General features: G+C 49.6%; 1 protein-coding gene across 1 annotated transcript in view; it reads right to left on the bottom strand.

Annotated features, from left to right (window-relative positions):
• The window catches only part of LOC134965879 (beta-1,4-galactosyltransferase 3-like), a 133048-nt gene that overhangs the window by 99831 nt on the left and 14712 nt on the right, over positions 1-18505 (bottom strand). The window contains exon 2 of the mRNA XM_063942268.1: positions 17735-17799. The gene's annotated coding sequence lies outside the window, so the exon portion shown is untranslated. The remainder of the gene's footprint in view (positions 1-17734; positions 17800-18505) is intronic.

The following is an 18505-nucleotide window of genomic DNA, read 5'->3' as shown; positions in this document are numbered from 1 at the left end:
GCCCTCCTTTTATCCCTCTCCAAGACCCCTTACCACAGGGGGTAAGCCCGCCCTGTGGTGTACAACCAATCAATGTTTACCCATGAGCTGTGCATGCTCTGGTCTCATGCACACACAACATTGTCCCCAATGGACAGTGGGGAGTGGTCGGTCTCCTTTGTCTCTCCCATCTGGGAGAGCAGGCTACTCCCACGGTGCCGTTCAGTCTGGCTGGGGGGAGGTTTTCCCTCCTAAACTGACTTCCAGAAACCTGCCCGGGACCCCTTCTCACTGCCTGCAGCCTGGATTTGGGCTCCAGAGCTGGGCAGCCTGGCTCCCCGGTCCAGGTCTCTGGTCCACTACGGCTGATCTCCATGGAGCTCCAAGAACCCACTCAGCTTGTCTTATAGCTAAGCTGCTTCTTTTTCTCCCTGTCCCCATTGGAACTGTGAGGCTGGATGGGAAAGCATTCCGTTTTTAGGGAAAAGGTCTGGGAGAATCCATCAGCCTGCACAGCTATGGATTCCCCCCTCCTGGGACACACAATCAAGTAAGTGCATTTTATCTTTAAATACATTACATTTTAAAATCACACTGTACATTTCCCCCTTTTAAATATACTCTGAGCCTGTGCCCTGCACAGACTCTACATACTCAGGCACTGCAGTGCCTTCCCTAGCCCTGCAGCCTGGCTGCGAGGGCTCTCTGTGTGCTGGAGGTATGGGGCTGGCTTCCCCCATCCTCCAGCCTGCTTTTCTGCCTCTGGGGTTCCAGGGAGCTGGCTCTCCCTGTCCCCCCAGGGTGGCACTAATCAGTGGCCTCGCCGCACGCAGCGGCGCACCCCCCTGTACCGAAGTCCGGCGGACCGGGACACTTGTCCCGGCCGCCGTGACCCTGGCTTGTTGTGGTGCTGGGGCGCCGGGAGCGTAGCTCCCGGACCCCAGCGCTCATCATCTTGCTTGGCCGCCTAATGTGCCCACGCCGCTAGGGAGCCGGCTAGCCCGGTCCCCCATGAGCGGCGCCTGTCTGTTAGCCTCGCTGCAGCGTCCGGCGGGGAGCCGGGCTGCAGCGCACCCCCCTCGCCGACTAGCAGCCCGGGACGTCCGTCCCGGCTGCTGCGGCTGGCCACCCGTGCTGGGCTGAGGCGCCGGGAGCAGAGCTCCCGGCCCCCAGCGGCGGCTCTCACCTAGAGCACTGCAGCGGGAGCCGAGCTCCCAGCCGCAGCGCTCACCCTTCTCCCCGGCGCGCACACTCCAGTGCGCCCGGGGCTACACTGACCGCTGCCGGGAGCGGAGCTCCCGGACTCCGGCGGTCAGCGGCTGCCTCCTCTCTCCCCCGGCGCGCACACACTGCTGAGCGCGCCGGGGGGCTGTCCTCCCTGCCGTGGTCTCCGGAGAGGTCCGGGACCACGGCACATTTAACAATATAATATTAATACACAGTTTTTAACACACGGCGCCTAGCGCCCAACATATTTCAAATCTGGCGCCAAGCGCCCTTTGTCCATAAGAATGGCGCCGGGCACTAGGGGTTAACCCCTTCAGTGCCGCAGGCGGCCATTCTCCTCGTGGCTGGGGCTCTCCGGCCACAGCCGCGCTCCCTTTTTGCCGCGCGCACGCTAGTGCCCCTCTAGGTCCGGCGCCCTGCCCATATTCTAGAGTGAACACTATGTGCTGGTAGTTTAAATATGAAGGACATTAAAAATAAAGCGGTGACAGTGATAACGGCATTGCCAATGGTAAGCTGCGGTGAGGAGAAACAAGATGGCTGCACCAAGCTGCCCCCTGCGTCCCCGCTTTTTCATACTTTGCCATCCATGTGGACTACAATTGGGAACGGTAACCATGGCCGAAGTTTGCTCGTCATGCGAGGGAACGCGGTACACTCATTTTGGTTTCCACGTGCTGTAAGGTAAGATTTGACAAGAAAAAGAAAATAAAAATGAAAAACTCACGGCAACCTTTTCATGTGTCGACCATTTCCACGTTGACCTTGTGCATGTGAACTGTATGCACTAGTCAATGGAGTCTGGAGACAAAGGGATCACGTGATGCAAAAAAGAGGGTACAGCACACTGGCCGCTGTGATATCCGCTCACCTCACTGCCACCTGCAGCCAGCGCTCGGAGAAGGAAATGGTGGAAGCCGGGGTGGAGTGGATGTTTGTTCCTAGGTGTCCTTGCTTTGAAAGGAGAGAGAGGGAGTCGGCTGCACTGCTCCAGGGGAGGAGGAGGCGGCAAGAGAGCTATTAGCGCGGCGCAATGAAGCTCAGCAACTTAGTACATCCCGCCGCTAATCTGTAACAGGTCGGAGTGAGGGTGGATCATCTATTTATAGATCTAGACATATGTGTGACTCCACTCGGCTGCAGAGGAGGCTCCCATTGGATGTAACCTGTGTGGGAGGGCGTTTCTCGCCCAATCAGCTGTGGGCTGGGTGTGATAGACCTGACGCTAATCCAATGAGAGCTCCTAGACACGCCCAGCGTTATACACACAGTCACAGATCTGGTCTACTATATAGGAGATATATATATAGATATATATATAGATATATATAGATATATATATATATATATATATATATATATATATATATATATATATATATAGATCAAAGAGTAAAGCAGGCGGCACTCGGCAGTCTGGAATCCGTTAATTCTTTATTAGCAACAAGCCGTTGCTAATAAAGAATTAACGGATTCCAGACTGCCGAGTGCCGCCTGCTTTACTCTTTGATCTGCACATCGGGATACAAGTCCCACAAGGAGGGCACCACAGCACTATCATTGGCTCTGAGTGCCGGACATCACTTTGTTCTTATATATATATATATATATATATATATATATATATATATATATATATATATATATATATATATATATATATATATATATAAAATATAAAAAATCTAGACCAGAAATTGCATAGTCAGTCAAGCTGCTAACCCAGCTACTTCTCAGTTTTATTATAAAGCCATTACATTTATTACATTGTGCCTTTGTAAGACCAGTTTCTGGTTCTATACTGGAGCTCTAAGCCTTTGTGTATAGTCTGAGTAGCATCCATTAAGCACAAGCTGAACGTTTAGGAGAACACTTCCCTACATACGGCGGCCACAGCGAGAGTGAATATATCAAGCAGAAGGGGAAAGCAAAACAAAATTAGCAGTGTGTTCCAGAGACCCCTACAGGCTGCCCTGCGGCTGCTTGGCTAATGTGAAGCTTTACCCATGATTGTTAAAACCGCGTTCACAGAAGTCTCAGTGTGTGAATGATTGTAGGAAGTGAGAGTATCGACGCACAGTCACTTTCTGCTCTGACAGCTCTCTTGTGGGACATGTGGAAACCACCAGCATCTATTCTGCAGCCGCTGATCACCCTGAGAGACCAAGTGAGTAACCTCCCTTAGGACCAAGCAAAGTATTACCTTTTGTTAAAGGGACTGGAACCTCAAAAGATATATTTGCTATATATCTATACACACATTAGACATAGTTTTAGGCTATGACTCTACGCAGATTAAGGGCAGTATCCAATTATACCGCTGCTAATTGACTCACCCTGGGCTACCCTTTTGGCCACAATGCTGGCAGTTATCAAGGATTATGATGTGTGTCCTAAGGCACGCAAATAAAATCTCTGATGACCTGCCCTTACAGCCCCGTCTCCTGCTAAACACATGGGTCCAGGAACTTATCATGGATCCAATGTCTATTTGGCCTAAAAAGGGTAATTTTTCGGCAGAAAAAAAAATAAGATTTTACTTACCGATAAATCTATTTCTCGTAGTCCGTAGTGGATGCTGGGGACTCCGTCAGGACCATGGGGAATAGCGGCTCCGCAGGAGACAGGGCACAAAAGTAAAAGCTTTAGGATCAGGTGGTGTGCACTGGCTCCTCCCCCTATGACCCTCCTCCAAGCCTCAGTTAGGATACTGTGCCCGGACGAGCGTACACAATAAGGAAGGATTTTGAATCCCGGGTAAGACTCATACCAGCCACACCAATCACACTGTACAACCTGTGATCTGAACCCAGTTAACAGCATGATAACAGCGGAGCCTCTGAAAAGATGGCTCACAACAATAATAACCCGATTTTTGTAACAATAACTATGTACAAGTATTGCAGACAATCCGCACTTGGGATGGGCGCCCAGCATCCACTACGGACTACGAGAAATAGATTTATCGGTAAGTAAAATCTTATTTTCTCTGACGTCCTAGTGGATGCTGGGGACTCCGTCAGGACCATGGGGATTATACCAAAGCTCCCAAACGGGCGGGAGAGTGCGGATGACTCTGCAGCACCGAATGAGAGAACTCCAGGTCCTCTTTAGCCAGGGTATCAAATTTGTAGAATTTTACAAACGTGTTCTCCCCCGACCACGTAGCTGCTCGGCAGAGTTGTAATGCCGAGACCCCTCGGGCAGCCGCCCAGGATGAGCCCACCTTCCTTGTGGAATGGGCCTTGACAGATTTAGGCTGTGGCAGGCCTGCCACAGAATGTGCAAGTTGAAATGTGCTACAAATCCAACGAGCAATCGTCTGCTTAGAAGCAAGAGCACCCAGTTTGTTGGGTGCATACAGGATAACAGCGAGTCAGTTTTCCTGACTCCAGCCGTCCTGGAAACCTATATTTTCAGGGCCCTGACAACATCTAGCAACTTGGAGTCCTCCAAGTCCCTAGTAGCCGCAGGTACCACAATAAGCTGGTTCAGGTGAAACGCTGACACCACCTTAGGAAGAAACTGGGGACGAATCCGCAGCTCTGCCCTGTCCGAATGGACAATCAGATATGGCTTTTGTGAGACAAAGCCGCCAATTCTGACACTCGCCTGGCCGAGGCCAGGGCCAACAGCATGGTCACTTTTCATGTGAGATATTTCAAATCCACAGATTTGAGCGGTTTAAAATGTGATTTGAGGAATCCCAGAACTACGTTGAGATCCCACAGTGCCACTGGAGGCACAAAAAGGGGGTTGTATATGCAATACTCCCTTGACAAACTTCTGGACTTCAGGAACTGAAGCCAATTCTTTCTGGAAGAAAATTGACAGGGCCGAAATTTGAACCTTAATGGACCCCAATTTGAGGCCCATAGACACTCCTGTTTGCAGGAAATGCAGGAATCGACCGAGTTGAAATTTCTTCGTGGGGCCTTCCTGGCCTCACACCACGCAACATATTTTCGCCACATGTGGTGATAATGTTTTGCGGTCACCTCCTTCCTGGCTTTGACCAGGGTAGGAATGACCTCTTCCGGAATGCCTTTTTCCCTTAGGATCTGGCGTTCCACCGCCATGCCGTCAAACGCAGCCGCGGTAAGTCTTGGAACAGACCTGGTACTTGCTGAAGCATGTCCCTTCTTAGCGGCAGAGGCCATGAGTCCTCTGTGAGCATTTCTTGAAGTTCCGGGTGCCACGTCCTTCTTGGCCAATCCGGAGCCACGAGTATAGTTCTTACTCCTCTACGTCTTATAATTCTCAGTACCTTGGTTATGAGAAGCAGAGGAGGGAACACATACACCGACTGGTACACCCACGGTGTTACCAGAACGTCCACAGATATTGCTTGAGGGTCTCTTGACCTGGCGCAATACCTGTCCAGTTTTTTGTTCAGGCGGGACGCCATCATGTCCACCTTTGGTCTTTCCCAACGGTTCACAATCATGTGGAATACTTCCCGATGAAGTCCCCACTCTCCTGGGTGGAGGTCGTGCCTGCTGAGGAAGTCTGCTTCCCAGTTGTCCACTCCCGGAATGAACACTGCTGACAGTGCTATCACATGATTTTTCGCCCAGCGAAGAATCCTTGCAGTTTCTGCCATTGCCCTCCTGCTTCTTGTGCCGCCCTGTCTGTTTACGTGGGCGACTGCCGTGATGTTGTCCCACTGGATCAATACCGGCTGACCTTGAAGCAGAGGTCTTGCTAAGCTTAGAACATTGTAAATTGCCCTTAGCTCCAGTATATTTATGTGGAGAGAAGTCTCCAGACTTGATCACACTCCCTGGAAATTTTTTCCCTGTGTGACTGCTCCCCAGCCTCTCAGGCTGGCATCCGTGGTCACCAGGACCCAGTCCTGAATGCCGAATCTGCGGCCCTTTAGTAGATGAGCACTCTGCAGCCACCGCAGAAGAAACACCCTTGTCCTTGGAGACAGGGTTATCCGCTGATGCATCTGAAGATGCGATCCGGACCATTTTTCCAGCAGATCCCACTGAAAAGTTCTTGCGTGAAATCTACCGAATGGAATCGCTTCGTAAGAAGCCACCATTTTTCCCAGGACCCTTGTGCAATGATGCACTGACACTTTTCCTGGTTTTAGGAGGTTCCTGACTAGCTCGGATAACTCCCTGGCTTTCTTCTCCGGGAGAAACACCTTTTTCTGGACTGTGTCCAGAATCATCCCTAGGAACAGCAGACGTGTCGTCGGAAACAGCTGCGGTTTTGGAATATTTAGAATCCACCCGTGCTGTCGTAGAACTACTTGAGATAGTGCTACTCCGACCTCCAACTGTTCTCTGGACCTTGCCCCTATCAGGAGATCGTCCATTTTCTTTGAAGAAGAATCATCATTTCGGCCATTACCTTGGTAAGGACCCGGGGTGCCGTGGACAATCCAACCGGCAGCGTCTGAAACTGATAGTGACAGTTCTGTACCACGAACCTGAGGTACCCTTGGTGAGAAGGGCAAATTGGGACATGGAGGTAAGCATCCCTGATGTCCCGGGACACCATATAGTCCCCTTCTTCCTGGTTCGCTATCACTGCTCTGAGTGACTCCATCTTGATTTGAACCTTTGTATGTAAGTGTTCAACTATTTCAGATTTAGAATAGGTCTCACCGAGCCGTCTGGCTTCAGTACCACAATATAGTGTGGAATAATACCTTTTTCCTTGTTGTAGGAGGGGTACTTTGATTATCACCTGCTGGGAATACAGCTTGTGAATTGTTTCCACTACTGCCTCCCTGTCGGAGGGAGACGTTGGTAAAGCAGACTTCAGGAACCTGCGAGGGGGAGACGTCTCGAATTTCCAATCTGTACCCCTGGGATACTACTTGTAGGATCCAGGGGTCCACTTGCGAGTGAGCCCACTGCGTGCTGAAACTCTTGAGACGACCCCCCCCACCGCACCTGAGTCCGCTTGTACGGCCCCAGCGTCATGCTGAGGACTTGGCAGAAGCGGTGGAGGGCTTCTGTTTCTGGGAATGGGCTGCCTGCTGCAGTCTTCTTCCCTTTCCTCTATCCCATGGCAGATATGACTGGCCTTTTGCCCGCTTGCCCTTATGGGGACGAAAGGACTGAGGCTGAAAAGACGTTGTCTTTTTCTCCTTTATACGGCAATACTTCCATGTGCCGTTTGGAATCTGCATCACCTGACCACTGTCGTGTCCATAAACAACTTCTGGCAGATATGGACATCGCACTTACTCTTGATGCCAGAGTGCAAATATCCCTCTGTGCATCTCGCATATATAGAAATGCATCCTTTAAATGCTCTATAGTCAATAAAATACTGTCCCTGTCAAGGGTATCAATATTTTCAGTCAGGGAATCCGACCAAGCCACCCCAGCGCTGCACATCCAGGCTGAGGCGATCGCTGGTCGCAGTATAACACCAGTATGTGTGTATATACTTTTTAGGATATTTTCCAGCCTCCTATCAGCTGGCTCCTTGAGGGCGGCCCTATCTGGAGACGGTACCGCCACTTGTTTTGATAAGCGTGTGAGCGCCTTATCCACCCTAAGGGGTGTTTCCCACCGCGCCCTAACTTCTGGCGGGAAAGGGTATACCGCCAATAATTTTCTATCGGGGGAAACCCACGCATCATCACACACTTCATTTAATTTATCTGATTCAGGAAAAACTACAGGTAGTTTTTTCACACTCCACATAATACCCTTTTTTGTGGTACTTGTAGTATCAGAAATATGTAACACCTCCTTCATTGCCCTTAACAAGTAACGTGTGGCCCTAAAGGAAAATACGTTTGTTTCTTCACCGTCGACACTGGAGTCAGTGTCCGTGTCTGTGTCTGTGTCGACCGACTGAGGTAAAAGGACGTTTTAACGCCCCTGACGGTGTTTGAGACGCCTGGACAGGTACTAATTGGTTTTCCGGCCGTCTCATGTCGTCAACCGACCTTGCAGCGTGTTGACATTATCACGTAATTCCTTAAATAAGCCATCCATTCCGGTGTCGACTCCCTAGAGAGTGACATCACCATTACAGGCAATTGCTCCGCCTCCTCACCAACATCGTCCTCATACATGTCGACACACACGTACCGACACACAGCACACACACAGGGAATGCTCTGATAGAGGACAGGACCCCACTAGCCCTTTGGGGAGACAGAGGGAGAGTTTGCCAGCACACACCAAAAACGCTATAATTATACAGGGACAACCTTTATATAAGTGTTTTTCCCTTATAGCATTTTAATATATATAGTCATATCGCCAAATAAGTGCCCCCCCTCTCTGTTTTAACCCTGTTTCTGTAGTGCAGTGCAGGGGAGAGCCTGGGAGCCTTCCCACCAGCATTTCTGTGAGGGAAAATGGCGCTGTGTGCTGAGGAGAATAGGCCCCGCCCCCTTTTCGGCGGGCTTCTTCTCCCGTTTTTCTGAGACCTGGCAGGGGTTAAATACATCCATATAGCCCCCAGGGGCTATATGTGATGTATTTTTAGCCAGAATAAGGTACTATCATTGCTGCCCAGGGCGCCCCCCCCAGCGCCCTGCACCCTCAGTGACCGCTGCTATGAAGTGTGCTGACAACAATGGCGCACAGCTGCAGTGCTGTGCGCTACCTTATGAAGACTGAAAAGTCTTCTGCCGCCGGTTTCTGGACCTCTTCACTTTTCGGCATCTGCAAGGGGGTCGGCGGCGCGGCTCCGGGACGAACCCCAGGGTGAGACCTGTGTTCCGACTCCCTCTGGAGCTAATGGTGTCCAGTAGCCTAAGAAGCCAATCCATCCTGCACGCAGGTGAGTTCACTTCTCTCCCCTAAGTCCCTCGATGCAGTGAGCCTGTTGCCAGCAGGACTCACTGAAAATAAAAAACCTAACAAAACCTTTTACTCTAAGCAGCTCTTTAGGAGAGCCACCTAGATTGCACCCTTCTCGGCCGGGCACAAAAATCTAACTGAGGCTTGGAGGAGGGTCATAGGGGGAGGAGCCAGTGCACACCACCTGATCCTAAAGCTTTTACTTTTGTGCCCTGTCTCCTGCGGAGCCGCTATTCCCCATGGTCCTGACGGAGTCCCCAGCATCCACTAGGACGTCAGAGAAATAAGAATTTACTTACCGATAATTCTATTTCTCATAGTCCGTAGTGGATGCTGGGAACTCCGTAAGGACCATGGGGAACAGCGGCTCCGCAGGAGACCGGGCACAAAAAGCAAAAGCTCCAGACCAGCTGGTGCGCACTGGCTCCTCCCCCCATGACCCTCCCCCAAGCCCCAGCCAAGATACTGTGCCCGGACGAGCGTACATAATAAGGAAGGATCTTGAATCCCGGGTAAGACTCATACCAGCCACACCAATCACACCGTACAACTCGTGATCTGAACCCAGTTAACAGTATGATAACCGTAGGAGCCTCTGAAGAGATGGCTTCCAACAATAAACAACCCGATTTGTTTGTAACAATAACTATATACAAGTATTGCAGACAATCCGCACTTGGGATGGGCGCCCAGCATCCACTACGGACTATGAGAAATAGAATTATCGGTAAGTAAATTCTTATTTTCTCTGACGTCCTAGTGGATGCTGGGAACTCCGTAAGGACCATGGGGATTATACCAAAGCTCCCAAACGGGCGGGAGAGTGCGGATGACTCTGCAGCACCGAATGAGAGAACTCCAGGTCCTCCTCAGCCAGGGTATCAAATTTGTAGAATTTAGCAAACGTGTTTGCCCCTGACCAAGTAGCTGCTCGGCAAAGTTGTAAAGCCGAGACCCCTCGGGCAGCCGCCCAAGATGAGCCCACCTTCCTTGTGGAATGGGCTTTTACAGATTTTGGCTGTGGCAGGCCTGCCACAGAATGTGCAAGTTGAATTGTACTACAAATCCAACGAGCAATCGTCTGCTTAGAAGCAGGAGCACCCAGCTTGTTGGGTGCATACAGTATAAACAGCGAGTCAGATTTTCTGACTCCAGCCGTCCTGGAAACATATATTTTCAGGGCCCTGACTACGTCCAGCAACTTGGAGTCCTCCAAGTCCCTAGTAGCCACAGGTACCACAATAGGTTGATTCATGTGAAACACTGAAACCACCTTAGGGAGAAATTGAGGACGAGTCCTCAATTCCGCCCTATCCGAATGAAATATCAGGTAAGGGCTTTTATAGGATAAAGCCGCCAATTCTGATACGCGCCTGGCTGAAGCCAGGGCCAACAGCATTACCACTTTCCATGTGAGATATTTCAAATCCACTGTGGCAAGTGGTTCAAACCAATGTGATTTTAGGAACCCTAAAACTACATTGAGATCCCAAGGTGCCACTGGAGGCACAATAGGAAGCTGTATATGCAGTACCCCTTTGACAAACGTCTGAACTTCAGGCACTGAAGCCAGTTCTTTCTGGAAGAAGATCGACAGGGCCGAAATTTGAACCTTAATGGATCCTAATTTTAGGCCCATAGACAATCCAGCTTGCAGGAAATGTAGGAAACGACCCAGTTGAAATTCCTCCGTAGGGGCCTTCTTGGCCTCACACCACGCAACATATTTTCGCCAAATGCGATGATAATGTTTTGCAGTTACATCCTTCCTGGCCTTGATCAGGGTAGGGATGACTTCATCTGGAATGCCTTTTTCCTTCAGGATCCGGCGTTCAACCGCCATGCCGTCAAACGCAGCCGCGGTAAGTCTTGGAACAGACAAGGTCCCTGCTGGAGCAGGTCCTTCCTTAGAGGTAGAGGCCACGGGTCCTCCGTGAGCATCTCTTGCAGCTCCGGGTACCAAGTTCTTCTTGGCCAATCCGGAGCCACGAGTATCGTTCTTACTCCTCTCTTTCTTATGATTCTCAGTACTTTTGGTATGAGAGGAAGAGGAGGGAACACATATACCGACTGGAACACCCACGGAGTTACCAGAGCGTCCACCGCTATTGCCGGAGGGTCCCTTGACCTGGCGCAATAGCTGTCCAGTTTCTTGTTGAGACGGGACGCCATCATGTCCACCTTTGGTTTTTCCCAATGGTTTACAATCACTTGGAAGACTTCTGGATGAAGTCCCCACTCCCCCGGGTGGAGGTCGTGTCTGCTGAGGAAGTCTGCTTCCCAGTTGTCCACTCCCGGAATGATCACTGCTGACAGTGCTATCACATGATTTTCCGCCCAGCGGAGAATCCTTGCAGCTTCTGCCATTGCCCTCCTGCTTCTTGTGCCGCCCTGTCTGTTTACGTGGGCGACAGCCGTGATGTTGTCCGACTGGATCAATACCGGTTGACCCTGAAGCAGAGGCCTTGCTTGACTTAGGGCATTGTAAATGGCCCTTAGCTCTAGGATATTTATGTGAAGAGACATTTCCATGCTTGACCACAAGCCCTGGAAATTTCTTCCCTGTGTGACTGCTCCCCAGCCTCTCAGGCTGGCATCCGTGGTTACCAGCATCCAATCCTGAATGCCGAATCTGCGGCCCTCTAGAAGATGAGCCTTCTGTAACCACCACAGGAGAGATACCCTTGTCCTTGGAGATAGGGTTATCCGCTGATACATCTGAAGATGCGATCCGGACCATTTGTCCAGCAGATCCCACTGAAAAGTTCTTGCATGGAAACTTCCGAATGGAATCGCTTCGTAAGAAGCCACCATTTTCCCCAGGACTCTCGTGCACTGATGCACTGACACTTGTCCTGGTTTTAGGAGGTTCCTGACTAGCTCGGATAACTCCCTGGCCTTCTCCTCCGGGAGAAACACCTTTTTCTGGACTGTGTCCAGAATCATCCCTAGGAACAGTAGACGTGTTGTTGGAATCAGCTGTGATTTTGGGATATTTAGAATCCACCCGTGCTGACGTAGCACTACCTGAGATAGTGCTACTCCGACCTCTAACTGTTCCCTGGACCTTGCCCTTATCAGGAGATCGTCCAAGTAAGGGATAATTAATACGCCTTTTCTTCGAAGAAGAATCATCATTTCGGCCATTACCTTGGTAAAGACCCGTGGTGCCGTGGACAATCCAAACGGCAGCGTCTGAAACTGATAATGACAGTTTTGTATCACAAACCTGGAGGTACCCTTGGTGAGAAGGGTAGATTGGGACATGGAGATAAGCATCCTTGATGTCTAGAGATACCATATAGTCCCCTTCTTCCAGGTTCGCTATCACTGCTCTGAGTGACTCCATCTTGAATTTGAACCTTTTTATGTAAGTGTTCAAAGATTTTAGATTTAAAATTGGTCTCACCGAGCCGTCCGGCTTCGGTACCACAAACAGCGTGGAATAATACCCCTTTCCCTGTTGTAGGAGGGGTACCTTGATTATCACCTGCTGGGAATACAGCTTGTGAATAGCTTCCAATACTGCCTCCCTGTCGGAGGGAGACGTTGGTAGAGCAGACTTCAGGAACCGGCGAGGGGGAGACGTCTCGAATTCCAATTTGTACCCCTGTGATACTACCTGCAGGATCCAGGGGTCCACTTGCGAGTGAGCCCACTGCGCGCTGAAATTCTTGAGACGGCCCCCCACCGTGCCCGAGTCTGCTTGCAGAGCCCCAGCGTCATGCTGAGGACTTGGCAGAAGCGGGGGAGGGCTTCTGCTCCTGGTAAGAGGCTGCATGGTGCAGTCTTTTTCCCCTTCCTCTGCCCCGGGGCAGGAACGATCGTGCTGAGAGGTGACCTGGGGTAAAAAGGTGGATTTTCCAGCCGTTGCTGTGGCCACCAGGTTCGATAGACCGACCCCAAATAACTCCTCCCCTTTATACGGCAATACTTCCATATGTCGTTTGGAATCCGCATCACCTGACCACTGTCGCGTCCATAACGTTCTTCTGGCAGAAATGGACATCGCACTTACTCTAGATGCCAGGGTGCAAATATCCCTCTGTGCATCTCGCATATATAGTAATGCATCCTTTAAATGCTCTATAGTTAATAATATACTGTCCCTATCCAGGGTATCAATATTTTCAGTCAGGGAGTCCGACCAAGCCACTCCAGCGCTGCACATCCAGGCTGAGGCGATCGCTGGTCGCAGTATAACACCGGTATGTGTGTATATACCTTTTAAGATATTTTTCAGCCTTCTATCAGCTGGTTCCTTGAGAGCGGCCGTATCAGGAGACGGTAACGCCACTTGTTTTGATAAGCGTGTGAGCGCCTTATCTACCCTAGGGGGTGTTTCCCAACGTGCCCTAACCTCTGGCGGGAAAGGGTATAGTGCCAATAATTTATTAGAAATCAGCAGTTTTTTATCGGGGGAAACCCACGCTTTATCACACACCTCATTTAATTCATCTGACTCAGGAAAAACCACTGGTAGTTTTTTCACACCCCACATAATACCCTTTTTTGTGGTACTTGTAGTGTCAGAAATGTTCAATGCCTCCTTCATTGCCGTGATCATGTAACGTGTGGCCCTACTGGACATTACGTTTGTCTCGTCACCGTCGACACTGGATTCAGTATCCGTGTCAGGGTCTGTGTCGACCATCTGAGGTAACGGGCGTTTTAGCGCCCCTGACGGTGTCTGAGACGCCTGAACAGGCACTAATTGATTTGTCGGCTGTCTCATGTCGTCAGTTTTTTGCAAAGTGCTGACATTGTCACGTAATTCTTTAATTACTACCATCCAGTCAGGTGTCGACTCCCTAGGGGGTGACATCACTAACACAGGCAATTGCTCTGCTTCCACATAATTTTCCTCCTCATACATGTCGACACAATCGTACCGACACCCAGCACACACACAGGGAATGCTCTGATAGAGGACAGGACCCCACTAGCCCTTTGGGGAGACAGAGGGAGAGTTTGCCAGCACACACCAGAGCGCTATATATATATACAGGGATAACCTTATATAAGTGTTACTCCCTGTTATAGCTGCTGTATTTATATATTAGCTGCCAATAGTGCCCCCCTCTCTGTTTTACCCTGTTTCTGTAGTGCAGGACTGCAGGGGAGAGTCAGGGAGCCGTCCTTCCAGCGGAGCTGTGAAAGAAAATGGCGCTTGTGTGCTGAGGAGAAAGGCTCCGCCCCCTTCACGGCGGCCTTTTCTCCCGCTTTTTTCAGGAAACTGGCAGGGGATAAATGCATCCATATAGCCCAGGAGCTATATGTGATGCATTTTTTTTAGCCATATAAGGTTTTTATATCGTTTTTATTGCGTCTCAGGGCGCTCCCCCCCAGCGCCCTGCACCCTCAGTGACCGGAGTGTGAAGTGTGCTGAGAGCAATGGCGCACAGCTGCAGTGCTGTGCGCTACCTTATTTGAAGACAGGAACGTCTTCTGCCGCCGCTTTCTCCGGACCTCTTCGCTCTTCTGGCTCTGTAAGGGGGCCGGCGGCGCGGCTCTGGGACCCATCCAGGCTGAACCTGTGATCGTCCCTCTGGAGCTAATGTCCAGTAGCCAAGAAGCCCAATCCACTCTGCAGTCAGGTGAGTTCGCTTCTTCTCCCCTTAGTCCCACGATGCAGTGAGCCTGTTGCCAGCAGGACTCACTGAAAATAAAAAACCTATTTAAACTTTTACTTCTAAGCAGCTCAGGAGAGCCACCTAGCTTGCACCCTTCTCGTTCGGGCACAAAAATCAAACTGGGGCTTGGGGGAGGGTCATGGGGGGAGGAGCCAGTGCGCACCAGCTGGTCTGGAGCTTTTGCTTTTTGTGCCCGGTCTCCTGCGGAGCCGCTGTTCCCCATGGTCCTTACGGAGTTCCCAGCATCCACTAGGACGTCAGAGAAAAACAGGCTATGATCACTAATGACCATCAGGCTAAAATCGCAAGAGCAGCTCACTTTTTTTTGACCGAAACGCTAGCTCTGATAATTGGATACCCCCTACTTCCGAGAGCAGGTGGGCAGTGATTGCTAGTCACCGCCAATGATTCTTTATAAGGACTATACTAATATCCATTCTCTGCTGCTACATTGCAACAAAGCTACAGTATTGTATCCTTAGCATCTCAACAGTACACAGGATAGGAGGGACTATTTACCCGGGAGGAGTCTGCTGAGTGGTCTGCCTGGAATTACCCACTTATTTGTGTGGCCGTGGGGGTTAGCTATTCATTAATGTGGCCATAGGGAGGGGGGTAGGTTTGTTGTTTGCCTGGGGGGTAGCTGCACTGCGGTGAGGGCTGGTATGCCAGGGCTGGTCTGGCTCCTACACTTTCATCCTGGCTCCTAGATTTTAGAAACATTTGTCAAGCCCTGGTTTACATATATATCAGGGCAGTGCAGTGTCAATGGGTTCTTGTCCACATACGTCACTAAGAGGACAAAACAAACTGTTGCTTCATCTGACATCACCGCCCGAAGCAAATACCGTACCGCAGCTCCCTGGTTTCATGCAGGAGTCAGCAGATGTCATTTCAATCCAACTCTTATAACAGTGAGAATGGCACGAGTCACACTATCCTGGGAACTACAGCCGTGCGGGAGGCTGCTGTTTGTACTCATAACTCAACAACACCACAGCATTTGTTTTTTGTACACACATCACTTCCACGGCTGCCAAAGCTCAAGTCACTATTTTCTTTTACAACCATATGCTGATCCGACAACAGCGACTCAGTGCGCGCAACTGCCAAGGACTTGTCGCTGTACGAGTCGGCTCTGCACATGTTGGCAATGCACATAGACGGCGTGCATCCCGCAACACACCCGTCTCCGTGTTACCCAAGTTTCTAGTCACTCTTATTTGATTGGTTCAGACCAGGCTTGGACACAGCATTTCGATCTGAAAAAAAAAAGTCTTATACAGATGGGGTAGGATTTAGTCTACACTGTGCGCCGCAGCACAGTTGCAGAGGTCACTAACATTCCACTGGAAAAAAATCATCTCTAAACTGAACATCACCTCTAAAGACACGGTGGCACAGTGGTTAGCATGTAGTGTTCATTCTAGCACCCTGCACCTCTCAAATCCCGTGCAGTTCCTCTTTCCTGCCTGGGGTGTCGATCTCTGCTTTGGTGCTTCTAGTACAGTCTGGACTGCATCTCAATACTGGGATACAGATCAGCACTGAGATACAGACCAGACTGTGCTGGAAGCACCAGAGCAGAGAGCGACACCCCCCAGGCAGGAAAGAGGAACTGCACAGGTTTTGAAAAGGTGCAGGGTGCTAGAAAGAACACTACAATGCTGCCTCACGGCACTGTGTTCATGAGTATGGGCATTACCTGCATGGAGTTTGCATGTTCTCCCAGTGCTTGCATGGGTTTCTTCTGTCTGCTCTGTCCCATTCACCAAACAGATACTGGTAGGTAAGTGGATTACTGGCTAAAATGAATGTGTGCGGTAGGGAGGTTAGATTAAGATCATATGCGGCAGGAACTCAGAACCCTCTGTACAGAGCTGCGTAATAATGTTGGGACTATATAAACTGTAATAAGTTATATACAGACAGAAATGTAGAAAAACTGGAGGATACAGAATAGGGAAGTTGTACTAAACTCTCCTAATGATTGTACACATAAACGTACAGGAGATGACCAGTGAGTGGATAATGGTTTTAGTGGCATCCTGGGTGATAAAGGGTCTGATCCTGGAGATGTTTTTGAGATGGAAATGGCAGGTTTTTGAGAGGTGCTGAATGTGTGGTTTGAAGGAGAGGGAGGGGTCCAGGATTACTCCAAAACAGCGCACTTGGGAGCTAGAGTAGATAGTAGTGCCATCATTGGATAATGAGATTGTGGGAGGTTAGGTTGTGCGGGAGGGAGGGAAGATAATCAGCACAGTCTTAGACATGTTAAGTTTAAGAAAGTTAACCTTGTGCATCAATCTTCTATTATCCTGAAGATAGGAGAGTGGTCCTCTCATCTGTGTGTCACCAGTGCCATGATGGTAGACATAGAAATAAACATAGAATTTGAGACGCTGAGGTGCGGCTACAAATTGCTGCCGGACTTGGGGGCTACCACTGCAGATCAGATCTCACGTCTAAAAGCGGACATTACTGATCGGTTAAAAATTATTACCTCCCTACTCCATGACAGCAGAGGCTCCTCCCATATATTAAGGATACGGGAGGAGAATCAACCAATCTCTACAGAGTATTTCCCAGGCTGCGAGCTTGCAAGGCTGTCACTCACGAGCGGCCTGTTTAACTGAATCTCCCCATAACTCTTTCGATTAACTCCCTCCCCGTTTCCATGGAAATTACAGCAAGGACCAATCACAGACAGCCACACAACATTATACTTTACCTAACTTTTTTCCATGCTGCCCTAGCATTACTACAGACAATACGCAACGCAAGACTTCACTGTAGTTGTGGCTCACTATACAGATGCAGGCTTACATTAGTTCCGATCTATCATAGCGAGACTGAAAAGCAGCTCCGTCAGCTGCACAATTATGTATCATGAAGGGCGAAGCCGTATTAGCTGGTAGCGCAGATGAACGGTCAGCATTACTGCATTTCTGCAATCAATAACAATTTCACTTTTTGTCTGCGCTCGGCCTGAGCTATAAAAGCATCCCTGCGTTACCCGTCTGCCTATAAATGGACTGACGTCACAAACAACACAAAGGCTAAAAGCTGCGAGCATCACACAGACAAGTCCACCGAGAGTTACATTACCATAGTCTCAGTATGTTCATCTTAATTTGACGGTCTGCTCTTTGTACAATGACTTGGAACGGTTCCTGCAAAGGAAATAACAGAACACACATAGACAGTCAGATTTCCTGCGAGTTTCATTGTAGAAAAGTAAACAATGAATTAAATCACTGAAAAAAGTAAAAATGGAGGGGGGGGGGGGGGGGGGGAGGATTTGGAGAGGGTAGAGAACATACCGTAATAAACTTAATTCATGACCATTAAGAAATAAGTCTTGGCAGTACTAGGTGATATACAGAACTGGACTTAGGGCCCAATTCAGACCTATCGCAAAAGCAAAATATTTCTCTAATGGGCAAAACCATGTGCACTGCAGGTGGGGCAGATATAACATGTGCAGAGAGAGTTAGATTTGGGTGGGTTATATGGTTTCTGTGCAGGGTAAATACTGGCTGCTTTGTTTTTTACACTGCAATTTGGATTTCAGTTTGCACACACCCCACCCAAATCTAACTCTCTCTGCACATGTTACATCTGGCCCGCCTGCACTGCACATGGTTTTGCCCATTAGAGAAAAAGTTTGCTGTTGCGATCAGGTCTGAATTAGGCCCATAAGCTCCATACACACTAAGCGATACTTTTAAAGATATCGCTCACTTTCACTCTTCTAAGCATTATCGTTTGTAATATCATCCAGGGTGTACGCACGATTTCATAACAATGTGCTCTCCCGCGGGTCGTTGGCTAGGTCTTTTGTCGTCTGTACATGCAGCACAATTTTGACTATGACGT

Source organism: Pseudophryne corroboree, chromosome 10, assembly GCF_028390025.1.
Source record: "Pseudophryne corroboree isolate aPseCor3 chromosome 10, aPseCor3.hap2, whole genome shotgun sequence".
NCBI classification, from domain to species: Eukaryota; Metazoa; Chordata; class Amphibia; order Anura; family Myobatrachidae; genus Pseudophryne; species Pseudophryne corroboree.
The sequence above is the reverse complement of the archived record's forward strand: the minus strand, read 5'-3'. Positions and strand labels throughout refer to the sequence as shown.